Source organism: Notothenia rossii, assembly GCF_949606895.1.
Source record: "Notothenia rossii genome assembly, chromosome: 10".
Taxonomy (NCBI): Eukaryota; Metazoa; Chordata; class Actinopteri; order Perciformes; family Nototheniidae; genus Notothenia; species Notothenia rossii.
In genome coordinates this window covers 43,442,745-43,464,256 of record NC_136908.1, presented here as the reverse complement: position 1 = coordinate 43,464,256, position 21,512 = coordinate 43,442,745, and the positions used below count along the sequence as shown (strand labels likewise).

The 21,512-nt window shown below is 40.6% G+C and overlaps 1 protein-coding gene across 1 annotated transcript in view; it reads left to right on the top strand.

Annotated features, from left to right (window-relative positions):
* The window catches only part of LOC307023219 (uncharacterized protein), a 241,693-nt gene that overhangs the window by 200,254 nt on the left and 19,927 nt on the right, over positions 1 to 21,512 (top strand). The window lies entirely within an intron of this gene.

Sequence of the window (21,512 nt, the reverse complement as noted above, 5' to 3'; positions counted from 1 at the left end):
TTGATTTAACTCAATTGTCTTTGTTGTCTTGACGTAAAATTCTTTCGCAGCATGGATACGCAAATATTTAAGTTGAAACAACAAGTTGGGTCTTACAGTACATTTAAAGATTTTTGTGATGTTTGATCAAAATGTGATCTAGATAGATGACTTTGAAGGGCATTGCAAGTTTTAAATTGCGTATGGGCATTTAGAATATGGTCGTGGATAAGGGTGTCTGCGGCCAAAGTGGCCATGTTTTAACCTGTAGTCCTTCAATAGCTGAAATATTGAGGTTTCCTCTGCAGCACAGAGTTTACACTTCCACATGTAACTGAAAATGAAACAAACAAAAATATTAAACAAAATATGACAATCAGTATAGATATACGAGTTAATAACTTTAATGTAACCAACATTATTGTTAATCTTGAAAAAAAACCTTGATCCTTTGTTTAAATGTTAAGCACCCATGCATTAAATAGTAAGATGACTGCTAATGAGGAGCCATAAATATGTAGAACCTCCACCATTCAAGCTATGGAATGTTTCTTCATAAGGAGACGTCCTGTAATTAAAAAGGTATCAGACATGGTTAAATAAATAGTTTGAACTAGAAAGTAAAACAAGCACTCTTTTGGTGTATATGAAATATGAACATGGTTTATCATTCAATACATGCAAAAATCGGGCTTTGGTAAAGGTCTGACTACTTTCACTCAAATATTTACATAATGGTAAAACAGCATATCGTTTTAAAAAATGTGTTACCGCCAGCACATCAATTGTCAGTCAGTCTTTGCAATGTATGGACATTCATAGGAGCAGGTCGTATCTCCGGTAGTTTCATGTTTTCCGCCGTTTTCTTTGTTTACCTGTTGCTCCTCTCCGTGCAACAGATACGTCACAGTCTTTTTCTTCTTTTTGTTTATTAACCTCTTCTACACCGCACCCCCGATACAGCGTCATCTGCATCTTAATATTCAACAAACTATGAATTTTTTATATCCACTGATATGTTTACGGACCACTATTGCGGTAAGCATGTTGTAACTTCCGGTTGTTGTTGTCATCTCCGGGTATCCCGTGTGCCTGTTCTGTTGCTGATAGCTTATTATCTTAACTTAATCGATCGTTTTAAAAATCTTGATCACGGCAACTGCCTGACGTTGTAATCACACGTTACTACAGCTTAAGCACTCACAACTCTCCTTCTCTTAGCGACTGTAACTCCACAGTTGCTTACACTCTTTTCGGGTTTGCTAACGGTAGCTACTTTAGCTTGATAGCTAGCCATGGCTCTTTCCCCATCCTCGGGTGCTATTTCCTGCTCTAACTGTCTCATGTTTGGTTACTTCCCTACCTCCTTTACTGGTACCGATACATGTGTTAAATGTAGTATAGTTGTTAGGTTGGAGGCGGGAATCATAGCCATAGAAGCCCGGCTCCACATCTTAGAAAATAACTCAGCTACAGTAAAGCCCATGTTAGCCGGTGCGGACCGGCAAAAGGTAGCTCCTCTTAGCCGTCCCCCGGGCACCTCCCGAGCAGCAGGGAGATTGGGTGACTGTTCAGAAGGGGCATAACGCGAAACCTGCAGGTCCCCACCAACCCGTTCACGTATCTAACAGATATTCCCCACTCAGCGAGACACCCGCTGAGAAGCCAACTCTGGTTATTGGTAGCTCTATTATGAGACACATGAATTTAGAGACCGAAGCCTCCACAGTCACATGCATTCCGGGGGCCAGAGCGGGCGACGTTGAGGCGTATCTTTAACTGCTGGCTAAAAATAAACGTAAATACAGCGGGATTGTTATTCACGTCGGTGGTAGTGATGTTCGTTTACGCCAATCAGAATGCACCAAACTTAATGTGGCGTCGGTGTGTAGTTATGCTAAAACAATGTCGGACACCGTAATCTTCTCTGGTCCCCTCCCCAATCTCAATCAATCAATCAATCAATGTTTATTTATATAGCCCAATATCACAAATGTTACATTTGTCTCAGTGGACTTCACAGTTTGTACAGAATATCAGTATGACAATACGACACCCTCTGTCCTTAGACCCTCACATCGTACAAGGAAAAACTTCCAGAGAAAACCCCACAGTTTAAAGGGAAAAATGGGAGAAACCTCAGGGAGAGCAACAGAGGAGGGATCCCTCTCCCAGGACGGACAGACGTGCAATAGATGCCGTGTGTAAATTGAAAAGATAATACATTTGCAACATAGGTAGTCCAAATGTTTTGAAATGCATGTGTGTATAATAAGAAGATGAATCCACGAGGATATCCATCCAGGACTTATGATCCAGGACCGCAGCCACGACTCAAGATCCAGGACTCGCAATCCATGACACAGGACCGCAGGATCATCCATGACTCCGGATCCCGGCGTATATAGACACCAAAAAGAAAGAAATTTGGGGAAGCTGGGTTAATCGGAACATGAGAGTACACAGGTATAGACAGAGAGAAGGAAGAAGTAAGATGTCCCCCGACAAACTAAGCCTATATCAGCAAAACTAGGGGCTGAATCTAATCAGCCCTAACTATAAGCTTTATCAAAAAGGAAGGTCTTAAGCGCACTCTTAAAAACGGATAGGGTGTCTGCCGTCCGAACACAAACTGGAAGCTGATTCCACAAAAGTGGAGCTTGATAAGAAAAGGCTCTGGCTCCCATTGTACTTTTAGAGACTCTAGGAACAACCAACAACCCTGCATTCTTGGAACGCAATGCCCTAGTAGGACAATAGGGTATAATGAGTTCTTTAAGGTAAGATGGCGCCTGCCCATTAAGGGCTTTGTAGGCGAGAAGAAGAATTTTAAATTCTATCCTGTGTTCTATAGGGAGCCAGTGTAAGGCAGCCAGAACAGGAGTAATGTGGTCCCTTTTCCTAACTCTGGTTAGTACACGAGCTGCAGCATTTTGAATCAGCTGAAGCGACTTGACTGACTTCTTGGTACACCCTGATAATAAGGAGTTACAATAATCCAGCCTTGAAGTAACAAATGCATGGACTAGTTTCTCTGCATCGTTTTGAGGCAAGATATGCCTGATTTTTGCAATGTTACGTAGATGGAAGTAGGCGGTCCTTGAAATGGATTTTATGTGGGTGTTAAAGGATAAATCCTGATCAAATATAACACCAAGATTCCTTACAGTCTCACTGGAGGCCAAATTAATGCCATCCATAGTTAATATATCTTTAGATAATTTGTTTCGTAGATTCTTCGGGCCAAGTACAATAACTTCAGTTTTGGTCGTGTTTAACATCAAAAAATGTAAGGTCATCCACGTTTTTAAGTCCTTGAGGCAGTCTTGAATTTTATTTAGATGATTAATTTCATCAGGCTTGATTGATAAATATAGTTGAGTATCATCCGCATAACAATGAAAGTTTACAGAATGATTCCTTATAATATTGCCTAACGGAAGCATATATAGGGTGAACAAAATAGGTCCAAGCACTGAGCCCTGTGGCACTCCATGGCTAACTTTGGTTTGCATGGAAGATTCATCGTTGACACGTACAAACTGAGAGCGTTCAGATAGATAAGACCTAAACCAGCCTAAAGCAGTTCCCTGTATGCCAACTAAGTGCTCTAGTCTTTGCAATAGGATATCATGGTCGATAGTATCAAATGCAGCACTAAGATCGAGCAAGACAAGAATAGAGACAAGTCCCTTGTCAGAGGCTATTAGAATGTAATTTGTGACTTTAACCAGAGCTGTCTCTGTGCTATGTTGTGTTCTAAAGCCAGACTGAAAATCTTCAAATAAATCATAGTTTCTTAAGTAATCACACAGCTGTTTTGCGACTGCTTTCTCAAGAATTTTTGAGAGGAACGGAAGATTAGAAATAGGTCTATAGTTGGCTAAAACCTCTGGATCGAGGTTGTGCTTTTTAAGAAGCGGTTTTATCACTGCTACTTTGAATGATTTTGGAACATAGCCTGATAATAAAGACATATTCATAATATTTAATAAAGAAGTGCTAATTAATGGAAAAACTTCTTTTAACAGCTTAGTTGGAATCGGGTCTAAGATACACGTTGATGGTTTAGAAGAGAGAATCATTGAATTTAATTGTTCAAGGTTTATGGCTGAAAAGCATTCTAGTTTACTATCTAGTGTAATATTATTAGAACTTACGTTTCCGGGAGCTGTTGATAACACTATACTGGTCAAAGGCAAGAGGTCATTGATTTTGTTTCTAAGAGTAACAATTTTATCGTTAAAAAAGCACATAAAATCATTACTACTGAGTGCTATGGGAATAGAAGGCTCAGTCGAGCTGTGGCTCTCTGTCAGCCTGGCTACAGTGCTGAAAAGAAATCTTGCATTATTCTTATTCTCATCTATTAATGAAGAGTAGTATGCTGCTCTCGCTTTACGCAGTGCTTTCTTATATTCATTGAGAGTAATATGCCAAATTAAACGAGATTCTTCAAGTTTAGTGGAACGCCATATCCTTTCAAGTTGTCTCGACTTTTGCTTTATTTTGCGGGTTTCGGCATTATGCCATGGAGCTAATCTATGTTGTTTTATTTTCTTCTTTTTCAAAGGAGCAACAGAGTCTAATTTTATTCGCAGCGCATCTGTAGCACTATCAACAACATGATCAATTTGGGGTGGTGTACATTTTGTATAAGTTTCCTCCCCTACATGCAGACATGCTATCGAGTTAAGTATTGGTGGAATCTCTTCCTTAAATTTGGCTATAGCACTAACAGATAGGTTTCTGCTGCAGGAGCTTTTGGCTAATGCTTTGTAGTCTAGTAACAGTACTTCAAAAGTTACTAAGAAATGGTCGGATAAAGCAGGATTATGCGGTTCGACTAATAGTTGCTCAATTTCAATACCATAAGTCAGAACAAGGTCAAGAGTGTGATTATAGCAGTGGGTTTGTTTATTTACACTCTGACAGAAACCAACAGAATCTAATATAGAGTTAAATGCAACAGTAAGGCTATTTTTATCATCGTCAACATGAATATTAAAGTCACCTACGATAATTACTTTATCTGTTTTAAGTACCAAAGCTGATAAAAACTCAGAGAATTCTGATAAGAATTCTGAATAAGGACCTGGTGCACGGTACACTGTAACAAATAAGATTGGCTGCAAAGTTTTCCAGGTCGGATGCGTAAGACTGAAAATGAGGCTTTCAAAGGAGGTATAATTTAATTTTTGTTTAGTATTGATAAGTAAACTTGAGTCAAAGATTGCTGCAACTCCACCTCCTCGGCCCGTGCCTCGGGCAATATGAGTATTGATATGGCTGGGTGGAGTGGCCTCATTTATGCTGACATATTCTTCATGTCTCAACCAAGTTTCAGTGAGACAGCATATATCAATATTATAATCTGATATTAAATCATTTACCAGTATTGCTTTAGATGCTAGAGATCTTATGTTTAAGAGACCACATTTAATCTTCCTGTTTTGTTGCACTGTAGTAGTTGTTACATTTACTTTTATTAGGTTATTATGTATGACACCTCTATTAGGTTTTACCTTAAATTGTCCTTGGGCAGACACACACACCGTTAATATTGGGTATTTTATTGGGGTCGGGATTCCTATGGATGACTGCCTAGGAGAGAGCGCAGAGAAGCGTGTAAGACTGCGACTCTGCCTCCTGGTCTCAACTCCAGTTTGTCATGGATTAAGTCCACAGAGCCCTGAAATGTTTGCCGAAATGAGATTTGCACCTTCCAAAGTAGGATGAATGCCGTCTCTCTTAATCAGACCAGGTTTTCCCCAGAAGGCTGTCCAATTATTCACGAAGCCCACATTGTTTGCTGGGCACCACCAAGACAACCAGCGCTGAAATGATGACATGCGGCTATACATGTCATCATTGATCAGATTGGGGAGGGGACCAGAGAAGATTACGGTGTCCGACATTGTTTTAGCATAACTACACACCGACGCCACATTAAGTTTGGTGCATTCTGATTGGCGTAAACGAACATCATTACCACCGACGTGAATAACAATCCTACTGTATTTACGTTTATTTCTAGCCAGCAGTCTAAGATGCGCCTCAACGTCGCCCACTCTGGCCCCCGGAATGCATGTGACTGTGGACGCTTCGGTCTCTAAATTCACGTGTCTCATAATAGAGCTACCAATAACCAGAGTTGGCTTCTCAGCGGGTGTCTCGCTGAGTGGGGAATATCTGTTAGATACGTGAACGGGTTGGTGGGGACCTGCGGGTTTCGCGTTATGCCCCTTCTGAACAGTCACCCATTCTCCCTGCTGCTCGGGAGTTGCCGGGGGACGGCTAAGAGGAGCTACCTTTTGCCGGTCCGCACCGGCTAACATGGGCTTTACTGTAGCTGAGTTATTTTCTAAGATGCGGAGCCGGGCTTCTATGGCTATGATTCCCGCCTCCAACCTAACAACTATACTACATTTAACACATGTATCGGTACCAGTAAAGGAGGTAGGGGAGTAACCAAACATGAGACAGTTAGAGCAGGAAATAGCACCCGAGGGTGGGGAAAGAGCCATGGCTAGCTATCAAGCTAAAGTAGCTACCGTTAGCAAACCCGAAAAGAGTGTAGGCAACTGTGGAGTTACAGTCGCTAAGAGAAGGAGAGTTTGTGAGTGCTTAAGCTGTAGTAACGTGTGATTACAACGTCAGGCAGTTGCCGTGATCAAGAGTTTTAAAACGATCGATTAAGTTAAGATAACAAGCTATCAGCAACAGAACAGGCACACAGGATACCCGGAGATGACAACAACAACCGGAAGTTACAACATGCTTACCGCAATAGTGGTCCGTGTAGAAACGAGTGTAGAATCTCTGTAGGGGAGGTGCATCTGATCAATGATGACATGTATAGCCGCATGTCATCATTTCAGCGCTGGTTGTCTTGGTGGTGCCCAGCAAACAATGTGGGCTTCGTAAATAATTGGACAGCCTTCTGGGGAAAACCTGGTCTGATTAAGAGAGACGGCATTCATCCTACTTTTGAAGGTGCAAATCTCATTTCGGCAAACGTTTCAGGGCTTTGTGGACTTAATCCATGACAAACTGGAGTTGAGACCAGGAGGCAGAGTCGCAGTCTTACACGCTTCTCTGCGCTCTCTCCTAGGCAGTCATCCATAGGAATCCCGAACACATCCCTCAATACTCATATTGCCCGAGGCACGGGCCGAGGAGGTGGAGTTGCAGCAATCTTTGACTCAAGTTTACTTATCAATACTAAACAAAAATTAAGTTATACCTCCTTTGAAAGCCTAGTTTTTAGTCTTACGCATCCGACCTGGAAAACTTTGCAGCCAATCTTATTTGTTACAGTGTACCAGGTCCTTATTCAGAATTCTTATCAGAATTCTCTGAGTTTTTATCAACTTTGGTACTTAAAACAAATAAATTAATTATCGTAGGTGACTTTAATATTCATGTTGACGATGATAAAAATAGCCTTACTGTTGCATTTAACTCTATATTAGATTCTGTTGGTTTCTGTCAGAGTGTAAATAAACCAACCCACTGCTATAATCACACTCTCGACCTTGTTCTGACTTATGGTATTGAAATTGAGCAACTATTAGTCGAACCGCATAATCCTGCTTTATCCGACCATTTCTTAGTAACTTTTGAAGTACTGTTACTAGACTACAAAGCATTAGTCAAAAGCTCCTGCAGCGGAAACCTATCTGTTAGTGCTATAGCCAAATTTAAGGAAGAGATTCCACCAATACTTAACTCGATAGCATGTCTGCATGTAGGGGAGGAAACTTATACAAAATGTACACCACCCCAAATTGATCATGTTGTTGATAGTGCTACAGATGCGCTGCGAATAAAATTAGACTCTGTTGCTCCTTTGAAAAAGAAGAAAATAAAACAACATAGATTAGCTCCATGGCATAATGCCGAAACCCGCAAAATAAAGCAAAAGTCGAGACAACTTGAAATTATATGGCGTTCCACTAAACTTGAAGAATCTCGTTTAATTTGGCATATTACTCTCAATGAATATAAGAAAGCACTGCGTAAACCGAGAGCAGCCTACTACTCTTCATGAATAGATGAGAATAAGAATAATGCAAGATTTCTTTTCAGCACTGTAGCCAGGCTGACAGAGAGCCACAGCTCGACTGAGCCTTCTATTCCCATAGCACTCAGTAGTAATGATTTTATGTGCTTTTTTAACCATAAAATTGTTACTCTTAGAAACAAAATCATTGACCTCTTGCCTTTGACCAGTATAGTATTATCAACAGCTCCCGGAAACGTAAGTTCTAATATTACACTAGATAGTAAACTAGAATGCTTTTCAGCCATAAACCTTGAACAATTAAATTCAATGATTCTCTCTTCTAAACCAACAACGTGTATCTTAGACCCGATTCCAACTAAGCTGTTAAAAGAAGTTTTTCCATTAATTAGCACTTCTTTATTAAATATTATGAATATGTCTTTATTATCAGGCTATGTTCCACAATCATTCAAAGTAGCAGTGATAAAACCGCTTCTTAAAAAGCACAACGTCGATCCAGAGGTTTTAGCCAACTATAGACCTATTTCTAATCTTCCGTTCCTCTCAAAAATTCTTGAGAAAGCAGTCGCAAAACAGCTGTGTGATTACTTAAAAAACTATGATTTATTTGAAGATTTTCAGTCTGGCTTTAGAACACAACATAGCACAGAGACAGCTCTGGTTAAAGTCACAAATGACATTCTAATAGCCTCTGACAAGGTACTTGTCTCTATTCTTGTCTTGCTCGATCTTAGTGCTGCATTTGATACTATCGACCATGATATCCTATTGCAAAGACTAGAGCACTTGGTTGGCATACAGGGAACTGCTTTAGGCTGGTTTAGGTCCTATCTATCTGAACGCTCTCAGTTTGTACGTGTCAACGATGAATCTTCCATGCAAACCAAAGTTAGCCATGGAGTGCCACAGGGCTCAGTGCTTGGACATATTTTGTTCACACTATATATGCTTCCGTTAGGCAATATTATAAGGAATCATTCTGCAAACTTTCATTGTTATGCGTATGATACTCAACTATATTTATCAATCAAGCCTGATGAAATTAATCATCGAAATAAAATTCAAGACTGCCTCAAGGACTTAAAAACGTGGATGACCTTACATTTTTTGATGTTAAACACGACCAAAACTGAAGTTATTGTACTTGGCACGAAGAATCTACGAAACAAATTATCTAAAGATATACTAACTATGTATGGCATTAATAATGGCCTCCAGTGAGACTGTAAGGAATCTTGGTGTTATATTTGATCAGGATTTATCCTTTAACACCCACATAAAATCAATTTCAAGGACCGCCTACTTCCATCTCCGTAACATTGCAAAAATCAGGCATATCTTTGCCTCAAAACGATGCAGAGAAACTAGTCCATGCATTTGTTACTTCAAGGCTGGATTATTGTAACTCCTTATTATCAGGGTGTACCAAGAAGTCAGTCAAGTCACTTAAGCTGATTCAAAATACTGCAGCTCGTGTACTAACCAGAGTTAGGAAAAGGGACCACATTACTCCTGTTCTGGCTGCCTTACACTGGCTCCCTATAGAACACAGGATATAATTTAAAATTCTTCTCCTCGCCTACAAAGCCCTTAATGGGCAGGCGCCATCTTACCTTAAAGAACTCATTATACCCTACTGTCCTACTAGGGCATTGCGTTCCAAGAATGCAGGGTTGTTGGTTGTTCCTAGAGTCTCTAAAAGTACAATGGGAGCCAGAGCCTTTTCTTATCAAGCTCCACTTTTGTGGAATCAGCTTCCAGTTTGTGTTCGGGCAGCAGACACCCTATCCGTTTTTAAGAGTGCGCTTAAGACCTTCCTTTTTGATAAAGCTTATAGTTAGGGCTGATTAGATTCAGCCCCTAGTTTTGCTGATATAGGCTTAGTTTGTCGGGGGACATCTTACTTCTTCCTTCTCTCTGTCTATACCTGTGTACTCTCATGTTCCGATTAACCCAGCTTCCCCAAATTTCTTTCTTTTTGGTGTCTATATACGCCGGGATCCGGAGTCATGGATGATCCTGCGGTCCTGTGTCATGGATCGCGAGTCCTGGATCTTGAGTCGTGGCTGTGGTCCTGGATCATAAGTCCTGGATGGATATCCTCGTGGATTCATCTTCCTATTATACACACATGCATTTCCAAACATTTGGACTACCTATGTTGCAAATGTATTATCTTTTCAATTTACACACGGCATCTATTGCACATCTGTCCGTCCTGGGAGAGGGATCCTTCCTCTGTTGCTCTCCCTGAGGTTTCTCCCATTTTTCCCTTTAAACTGTGGGTTTTCTCTGGAATTTTTCCTTGTACGATGTGAGGGTCTAAGGACAGAGGGTGTCATATTGTCATACTGATATTCTGTACCAACTGTGAAGTCCACTGAGACAAATGTAACATTTGTGATATTGGGCTATATAAATAAACATTGATTGATTGATTGATTGAGATTGGGGAGGGGACCAGAGAAGATTACGGTGTCCGACATTGTTTTAGCATAACTACACACCGACGCCACATTAAGTTTGGTGCATTCTGATTGGCGTAAACGAACATCACTACCACCGACGTGAATAACAATCCTGCTGTATTTACGTTTATTTTTAGCCAGCAGGTAAAGATACGCCTCAACGTCGCCCGCTCTGGCCCCCGGAATGCATGTGACTGTGGAGGCTTCGGTCTCTAAATTCATGTGTCTCATAATAGAGCTACCAATAACCAGAGTTGGCTTCTCAGCGGGTGTCTCGCTGAGTGGGGAATATCTGTTAGATACGTGAACGGGTTGGTGGGGACCTGCAGGTTTCGCGTTATGCCCCTTCTGAACAGTCACCCAATCTCCCTGCTGCTCGGGAGGTGCCCGGGGGACGGCTAAGAGGAGCTACCTTTTGCCGGTCCGCACCGGCTAACATGGGCTTTACTGTAGCTGAGTTACATTTGTGATATAGGGGCTATATAAATAAACATTGATTGATTGAATGTAACGGGAAGAAACTCAGCTAACTGATTTTTATTTTATTTTTTTAAAACCACAAAGCTAGCGCTGAGCCTATGAATTAGCCACGAGCGGAAAATGTTCACGGCGTTTTGCACAGAAACTCACTCATCACCAGTGTTGGAACTAACGCGTTACTGTAACGCAACTACTTTTTGCGGTAACTAATAGCGTTACTAGTTACCTATTCCCATTAAGTAACGCCGTTATAGTTACTGTGATTTAAATGGGTGCGTTACTGCGTTACATTATGTGATCCAACTGAACCGAATCTCCCTGCGGATGTAATTTACAGGCGAATACAGCGATGTCCTCTCACAGTACCATGGAAAAGTGAAAGTCACCAGAGAGGAGTGGTGATTGGTTAACGCGGGGTAACATTTCAGGGTAAGCCAATCAGAGACAGAGTTGGGCGGGTCTTGCCTTATGGGGAAAATACACACACACGAACACTTGCTAATGCACACACGCACACGGCAACGCTCACCACCAGCACACACACACACAATGGCGGAAGTATTAGCGAGAGCAGCAGCGCATTTGCAACTTGGAAATATAACCACTATTTTCAATTTGTGGGGATAAAGGACGCAAAAAATATTACGGTAAAATGTAAACTGTGTGCAGGACAGAAAGCATTGTCCACATCGAAAAAGAGCAATGCCAATCTCCTGAAGCACCTAAGTAATGTACATGGGGCTATAAAACTAGTCGCCAAAGACCCCACCGTCTCAACCACCGGCAGTGACACAGATGGAGCAACACCATCTAAACAGCCAAAGAACGATCTTTTTAAATCGCACTTTTGTGTTTTATTGTTCGACTATTTCATAATGATAATTGCTACAATGATGGGGAGTTATCTTTTCTCTTGTGCCACAGAACAACACAAAAACTTGTATTTGTATTGTTATTATTTTTAAAGTAAAGTAAAGTAACTTGTTACTTGTTACTTTTATAATTTAGTAACTAATAAAGTAAATAGTTACTTTTTTAAAGTAACTTGGCCAACACTGCTCATCACACCCTTATTACTTATTGTAGCTGCAAGTCCAACCCATCGATCTGATCGTGAGATGACACAGAATCGATCGGTACATACATCATCACTCCATGATAAGAACTCGCAAAGATATTAAAAAGAACAAACATCAAGCTCGAGGTAGCTAAAACGGCAACATGGCTCACCTTGGTCGTTGTCTGGTTAAAACTGGTCTTCAATGGCATTAAAACGATAAAAATGCTGCTGAAGTTAATCCAATGTGTCTGTGTCCCTTTGAAATGATAGGTTCGCTCTGATGCAAACCTGCATGCGCAAAGCCCCCACCTTCTTTTTATATTACCATGTGTGTGTATGTGGAAATTCCCTTTCGATTCTATTGGCTCTAACGGTCAAAAAGAGATGTCAATCACCAAAATCAACCAATGGGTTCCAGAGGAACGGTAACAACGCCCATTTCCACCCAAATCACCTCAGAGGTGGAGTTTTGTTTGCTAAACCTCTCTAAAAAGGTCAAATGTCACTTGTTTTGCATCAATCTTGATACAGCGTACTTATTATATGTTGTACTTTGGATTCCTAAAGCTTTTAGTCTACCTTACTGTTAGAGAATAATTCTCCCTTACTCCTAAGATATTTAACTGTTGACGTTTATGACCAACCCTGACTCTGTTACCTCCTTTAAGGAATGTGCTGCTGCACTTATATGTGGATATTCTCAGTTTATGAACGGTAAACACTCGGTCACAGAGCCTAAGAGTCAGGCAAGTGATTCAGTGTTTCCAGATTTTGGGGCTATCTCCAGTGTTCCCAGGTGTTTACGTTATCTCCCCCAATATGTTGATTAACTCTCTGTAAACTAGTTAAAAAGGTCTATCGAGAGAGAGAGGCTGGTCAGGATTGATGTGGCAACCCACCCGTGCAGTCAGAACCTCTGGCTGCTGTGACTTGTGATGTGAAATTCTCCGGCCGATACTTGTAATAAACCACCAGTGTTTGACATCAAAGCTCTAACTCTCTTCGTGTCTCTCTGAGTCCTGACTCTCCATTGCTGCAGAAGTTTCCCTTACACTTACCATCATTCAAGGGTAGTTTCTCACAGGTTTATCATTACTTTGAGGGAAAATATTATTAATTTAACCCTTTTAGAAGGGAAGATATGGTCATTTGTTCTGGGAATGTCATTTTCGAGCCTGAGATCTGAAAAATAGGCTCAGGGCTTAACCTGTTAAGCCCCAAGGTCCCCGCCGGCGGGTACTTTTTTTTCTTTTTCACGGCACTGTGTCTCAGGGGATCTTAATATTTAAGAACCTATTAATGTGTTATACCAGATTAAAGGGAATAATCTCAGCTAACTGATGATACAAACCATTTTTACCAAAACAAAACACAAGTCTCATAAGAAGCATCTAAATGACCCCTAAGCAAAAAATGCTAACGCACTTTAGCACAGAACTCAAGATAAAAGATAACCTTATTACTTATCGTAGCTGCACATACAAGATATCCGATTAAAGCTGAGGTTCCACAGATTATTTAGGTATATATCATCACTGAATGATCCGAACTCGCGACAGGGGAAGCAAACTCAGACATCACAACACGTACCTTTGCGTAGCTTTTAGAGGAGATCGTCTCACTGTAGCTGTCAATCTGATCAAAAGACTTGTTCAATTGCATTAAAACGAGAAAGAATGCGGCTGAATCGTTTAATCCATAGGTTGATAATGTTTCTGGGTAATCATTTTTTTAATTTATAATCCATAATTCCATTTTTATGTACAAATCGGAGAGTAAAAGTTAGCTGCTAATGGTAGCCACCAGAGTTATCGCAGCTTCCGGTCTTGGCTATGCGGCAGTCTCACACACATTACCAAATAAGGAGTATGTGGGAGTTCCCCTCGATTCCATTGGCTCTGACGGTTAGAAAGCGAAGATTGAACAAGGGGGGCCAGAGATAGGTCAAATCCAACCAATCCGACCCCAGAGGTGTTTTTGTTTGTGCTAAATCTCTCTAAAAAGGTCATATTTCACTTGTTTTGCATCAATCTTGATACAGGGTACTTATTATATGTTGTAGTTTAGATTCCTAAAGCTTTTAGTCTACCATCCCATCATTCAAGGGTGGTTGTCACTATAGGTAATCTTTTCTTTTTGGACGGACACAATCATTTTTTTTTTTTGACTGTGTTCAATCTGAATTTATTTTCAAATAAAAACATCTATATTGATTCTGACACTTCTACATCCAACTCACAGATGTAACCTTTCTTTGAGAAAAAAGATGATTAATTTAACCCTTTTAGGGAAGATATGGTCATTTGTTCTGGGAATGTCATTTTCGAGCGTGAGACCTGAAAAACAGGCTCGTGGCTTAACAGGTTAAAAGCGGTTGGCAACCTGTTCATGTGTCATACCCACTTAACGGAAAGAAACTCAGCTAACAGATGATATTAACCATTTACCTAAACAAAACACAAGTCTAACACCAATCATCTGAATCAGCACTTAGCGAAAACGGGCTAACGAGCTAAAGGCTACTTAAGCACATAACTGGCAAAAAGTATTATTTTCTACGTCATATCTGCACAAATGAAAATGTCACAACAAGTCTGAACCGCTTGGGTCAAAACGTACTTATTTCATTCAGTATGTTCTAATTCAATTTAAAACTGTTTGGTTGCTACTGTGATGTATTCCTGCTGGCTAGCATTAAGTTAGTTAGGTAGCTTTCCAGCTAGCCAACATTAGCTGCCATATGCTAAAATATTGCAGATATTTCTGCGAGTTATGACGCTCTCAATTTCACATTCTAACCGCATGTTTATAAACCAACTTCAAATGTTGCATAGGAAAAAACATACTCACTCATATTAATTTGGATGTTGCTGAGGTCTCTGCCATTGCTTCTTCAGCTTCTCCTGTCCTTCCTCACCGCAAAAAAGCCCGGCGTCACAATCATATCCCATATTCGAGCCTCTGCGCATGCGCCACAGTTGTCCCTGTGCGATTTACACAGCTGTGTTGCGTTGGAGATAATCGAGCAGCATATGGCTTCAACAGGTCTCAATTAAAACAAAAAAACCTACTTAAATCAACTAGGTTTAAACAGCTAACTCAGATATATGAATTAAATTGGGTAAAGTTGCATTAGATTCAACAACTCACAGAGTTAACTTTTTTGAGTGTATGTCAACCGACTGTAATTTGTAATGTATTTTACCGTACTTTTAACGGTCAAGTTCTGGCAACCATATGTATTTTAACGTACATTTAAAAAAATTAAAAAAAGTGTACTTATATCTGTACATTTCTTTATAGTTTGCTTCAAGAAGTGGCTTCAACAAACAGAAATGCAGGCCAGATTGAAAAGGCTGGATGCTACATAACGGGAACAAATGATGGACAAGAACAAGATAACAATATAAATATTGAATTATATTTCTTATTTTAAATCAAATGTACCTGTTTTAGATAATATACTAATTTTAATGTAGGTTAATTTGTGGGTTGGTGGTTTTTTGTGTAATTATTGTATTGTTACTGTGTATTTTTTGTTATATTAACTAGCTATTTATTGTTATTTATTAAATACAAATTACTGTTATGAACACTATACAATGTCTTTATTTTGGTAGTTACCAGAATACATGACACAATTAATCTTTGTAATATATTTGTGTTCTCTGGTTTAAATAATCATACCAGTATTTAAACAATGTATGCTGGTCACCTTGAATACTGGTAAGCTTCCAGCATGGTATATTTAATACTATTATTAAACATAAACTGGTGATAGATGGATGCTGGTCACCAGCATATACCAGCATAGTATGCTGGTCACCAGCATACCAGTGTCCAAAACACAACATATGCTGGACTTGCTGGTCAACTATGCTGGTATATGCTGGTCAACACCATGCTGGTCTATTCTGTTTTTTTTAGCAGGGTAAACAGTAACATTACAGGGTTTCCCACAAATAGACTTTACGTGGGCAGGCCGCCCAGGTATATTAACGTCCGCCAAAGAATATTTTGCGACCCATTTAGGTTTATATAATAAGGTTAGTGAGAAATCAAGTACAATAAGGTATTATTTTAGTAAGCATAGTACTATTTACAGTGTAGTAATTCTCTGTCTGAAAGTCTCAATCCCTGATACATATTTCCCAATTCATGTATATTTTAATGACAGCCAACAAACTGAATAGTACTTATTATTATCCTTTGTAGTGGAATAATGTATAACACATTATATCAAACATCACATTGATAAATATTAACAGACATATGGCATATTATTTAGTCACCATAAATACTTTAAATTCGTAAATCTTACACCGCTCATGGCTGGGAGGGTGTCCACCCATACAACAGCTGAAAGGTTCCTCGATGGCTTTCTAAGATGGTTCTCGGTTCTTGCAGCGCTGACACAATGAAAAGTGGAGTTCTTAGAACTATGGAAAGTTTTTCCATTTCAAAAATGTCTCAAGCCTCAGATCCGTCTCCATGACAACTTACGGTTGAAAGATCTGGAAAACAGCGGATCAAGAGCCCTTCAGGTTGTTTTTACAAACATTATTTATTTGGAGAAGTAAATCATGTGAATAAAATAAATGCAAATTTTATTGAACCATATAAAATGAAGTCACTGCCAGTCATATATATTTTTAAATTAGGATTTCTTTCACTGGGCTGAGTCGCCATCTCTGAAATCTGTGGCTGATCCGGGCTGGGGAATTTAATATCGAGAGGGGGCAGAGTTACAATCAGATGAACAGCCATGATATATTGAAAACAGGACAAAATCTAACCAAATACAGATTGAAACAGTGATGAGTGAGGAGATATGAGCATATGGGTGTCTGAGCAGGACAAAGGAAGACCTAAGACCCTCATTCCAGCAGAAGAAACGGATAGGGGATATTGATTTATCTGCATCTTTCACCTGCAATCAGATACTGTACAAATTGCCTTTTGTCGATTTGTATTATATAGGTGAATGATTTCCTAGAAGAGCCCTACAAGTGATAAAAACGGCTTTTTTGCTGATGCTTGGGTTAGTCGTGCGGAGAGCAAGCACAAGTGAGAGTCTTACATTTAAATAAATGAAGGGGGGGGGGGTCTTTTTTTCCCAGAAGAATGAACCTCATCTAAATAACAAACACAGTGAACAGAACAGTTACACTTGCTGTGAACACATTTCCATCTGATTCAACTCAACCTTGAGCCTCTGACTTTATCCACAGCTGGGGAATGTTAAAGTACTTTTTGAAGTTGTTGTTTCCTTACAGAGATAGATAGGGACTGATGGGAACTTATTTATTCTGTTATTTGAATATGTGTAATCAAAACTGCAGAGGATCTTGAGAAAAACAGCAGAACACACTGCATTACAAACTTTGTTCAGTGTTGTTGTTATAGCATCAGACAGAACCAGACTGATGCATTCTGGTCCTGAAGGGTACAAATCTGAAATCTGAACACCGGCCTGCTGTGGCACTCTGATCCTGGAATACACTTTCCCAACACATATTTATTGATGAAAGAATGAGAATGAACAATAAGTTCTTACCTTTCTTTTTTCCATTAGCTGCCACGTCTCAGGGAATTTTCAAATTGTCATTGCAACGCTCAAGTATTCCTATTTGTATGTTCAACTACTCAAACGCAGGCGGTACATGTATTCACTTGAGATGTGCATAGATGTGTGTGTCTTTAGCCAGTGGTGTAATGTACTGAAGTACATTTACTCAAGTATTTTACTTTAAGGTCCCCTACGTACAGAAGAGGATTAGGGACACATGAAAAAAACAGATCATTGCAGCAGCCCATAAACCCCTCTGTTTCAGGTTTTTATATAGATGGATCAGGACAAAAAGAGAGAGAACATTTTTTCCTGAAACAAACAAATAAATAAACTATGATACATAATTATAGGTTAGGAAAGTCTGCAGCAGTTTATTAAATAACTAAAAGTATCTCCACCTTTAACAGCTGTGATGAACACATACAAATAATCCAGTCATTTAATATACAATTCTGAAATGGGACATTACGCACAATAACTACTTTAACTTTTGGTACTTTCAATATATTTTGATACCAACACTTCTGTACTTTTACTTAAAGGTGGGGTAGGTAAGTTTGAGAAACCGGCTCGAGATACACTTTTTGTTATATTCCTTGGAATGCTCTTAACATCCCGATAGCAATGAATATCTTAAGTGCTTTGCCAAAAAATCCATAAAAACATTTCATCTGTGAAAGCCGTAGTACTGTAAAAAGCACGACCAATCATTTTAGCCGGCCCGGCTAAAATAACTGGATGGCCTACCTGCCTCTCAGCCTTCCATCTGTGCACAAACTTATCTCGTGCCCTCATTGGTCATGTGCGCGTTCGTGTGTGTTGGAAGAGGGGCTCTGTAAGGAAGTGGCAGATTTGTTGCGGTTGTGTATTTTCAAATTGTAGCGCACTCGAGCTGGTTTCTCCAAAACGACCTACCCCACCTTTAAGTATTTCAATGTTTTGCTACTTTGCACTTCTTCTCCTCTACAGTTCAGAGCTAAATGGTATTTAATACCTTTAGTTACTTCACAGATGTGGATGAATGATGTGAAATATTATCAAGTGTTAAATCAGACTTTAGTTCCACCTGGAGTAAATTCACAAGCTACCCTGCAGTATACAAAGTCATTCAAACTAGCTGCACCTTTAGCAGCTTTGAGAACACTTTCATGATCAATCATTATAAAACATATCATATCTATTATTCTGAAATGGACCAATCTGCACAATGACTATTTTACTGTCGCTACTTTAACTATATTTTCATGCTGATACTTTTGTACTTTTACTTGAGTAACAATTTGATTGCAGGACTTTTACTTGTAACAGAGTATTCCTACACTCTGGTACTTCTACTTTAACTCAAGTAAAAGATCTGTGTACTTCTACTTTTACTAAAGTACAAGATCTGAGTACTTCTACTTTTACACTAGTACAATATCTATACAACCTCTGTTTATAGCCTATGAAAAAAACTATTAGAAAACGAACGCTAAAGCTAACGTTAGCAGATAGTGACAATGTATGCTAGTTAGCTAGCATAAATTGATACGTGATGTGCAACTTTTCAGTGCACATCACGCTCTGCCGCTCCGAGAGGGAGCTCTACTCTGAACACCTGAACGGCCCGTTCTAACAGCTGTTCACCAGCGATCCAATCTGTGCCACAGTGACTCCGCACAGTTACTGTTAACAAACGCACCGTAGTAATGTAGCTGCTGAAGTTAGACCCTCATCCCTGAGCAGCAGAGTTCAGCCGACAGACAGGAAGACTCAAGCACAAAGCTCACGCTTCATATATAAAAAAAATAACACCATGCCATGATGGCACATAACAGCTTGCGACCGCAGATTATTTCGGCGATTAGATCAAATGTAAATTATATTTGAAGCAACTTTAGTTACATTTCCATGAATTTTCTAAAACTTTGGGAAAAATATTGTTTTCCATAACTTTTCCAGGGCCTGGAATTTGCATTTTGAATTTCCATGACTTTTCCAGGTTTTTAATGACCGTACGAACCCTGGATGACTTAGTGACTAGCTAGTTCTTCATGTGGGGGCTTCAAATTATGCACCAGCCAATCGGGTGGGAGAGCAGGTCATTACATTGGGAAGTGAGGGACCGCTGGCAAGTTGCTGCCGCTGTGCCGCGCCTCCTCAGTTGTCTGTCGATTGTTTCGTGTTGTTTCATCTCGATCTGTTGAATGTTGTCTTGTGCAACTGGAATCCAAATCCGTCTGCTACAAACCCGTCTGTCCCATCCAAGACTGTGACGATTAATTTAGCCATTTAACAGTCTGTACACGTGCTAGTGCTACTGTGCTGTCACTCGGTAGCTTGAAGCTAGCCGCGCTGGTACACGGCTCACCGTACTGGACTACTTGGGCTGTGCTCTCTTTCACCGGATAGCCTGATCTGGTGCGCCCTGCAAAGCACACCTGTTTGGATCAGGTCGCTGCCATTCAGCTCTCCTGGGTGCAAATCTCTGCCCGTGGATTGCTGCCAACACGAAGGCCACCCCACACAGGTTAGCCACTACCGGCTAACCTGTCACTCGTCGCTCTGTGTCTCACGGTAACGAGCACGTCTCTACCACTGCGTTACTCTGCAACGGAGCTGCACTGAATTTTCATCACTACTAACATCTGTATGTGCAATGTCCCCTACTGTTATCCTATTAGGCGTCTTTAACATCCACATTGACGACCCATCCAATGTTTTTGCAAATGATTTCATCTCACTCCTGGACTGCCTCGATATCACACAAAATGTCAACCTCCCAACACATAACAAAGCTCACATACTGGACTTACTCTGCTGCACTGGCATCACTCCCATTAACCTTGCTGTCATTGAATTCCCCATTTCTGACCATAAAGCTGTAATTTTTGATATCCATGCCCCCCTTTCCAAAGCCAAAGAACAATGATCCATCACCTTCAGAAGCATTAAACACATTAACTCCAAATATCTCACCACTCTGATTAATTCCTACCCCTAATCCTCCAACATCCGCCCACCCTGCTGACCTGGTGAATCACTATAATAACTGTCCTCTTCCCTCACTGCCCTGGCATCCCTGAAAACTTGCAAAGTTTCATTCACCCACTCCGCCCCCTGGTTCACCTCGGAGCTACGTCAGCTCAAAACAACTGGCCGCCGACTGGAGCGGCTGTGCAAAAGCACCGGACTCTCAGTTCACACACAAATGTACTCGGATGACCTTCAGCTCTACAAGAACGTGCTTTCCAATGCCAAATGCTCTTATTACTCCAACCTCATCAGCACTGGTAACAACATAGTTCTTCTCTCCACAGTCAGTCATCTACTTCAGCCTCCTCAAACCCTCCCTCCAGATATCTCCATTGACCAATGTACTGACTTTCTGCAATTTTTTCACTCCAAAATTAACACCATTCACCTCAGCTGGCCTCAGCATGCACCTCCTCAAGTAATCCACCCTGGATGGTTACCACTGGTCCACCACTCCTCAGCTCCCTCTCCATCTTCACCCCAGCATCGGAATACACCATCTCAGAGCTCATCCTTAAAGCCAAAACCACCACCTGTCAGCTTTATACTTTTCCCACCACCCTAGTCAAGGCTTGCCTACCAGCCATATCACCCATGATCACTGACATAATTAACTCCTCCCTCACCTCTGGAATTGTACCCACCACGCTCAAGCTGGCTGCAATCACCCCCATCCTCAAAAAACCCGGTACTGACCCAGCCAATCTAAGCCACTACAGGCCCATCTCCAACCTAGCCTTCATTTCCAAGACCCTTGAGAGGGTGGTTGCTTCAGTCCCATCTTGACACAAACAACCTCCATGAACCCTTCCAATCTGGTTTCCGCCAAAAACACAGTACTGCAACAGCCCTGGTTAAAATCACCAATGACCTCCTCCGTGCAGCTGACTCCGGACTTCTCACCATCCT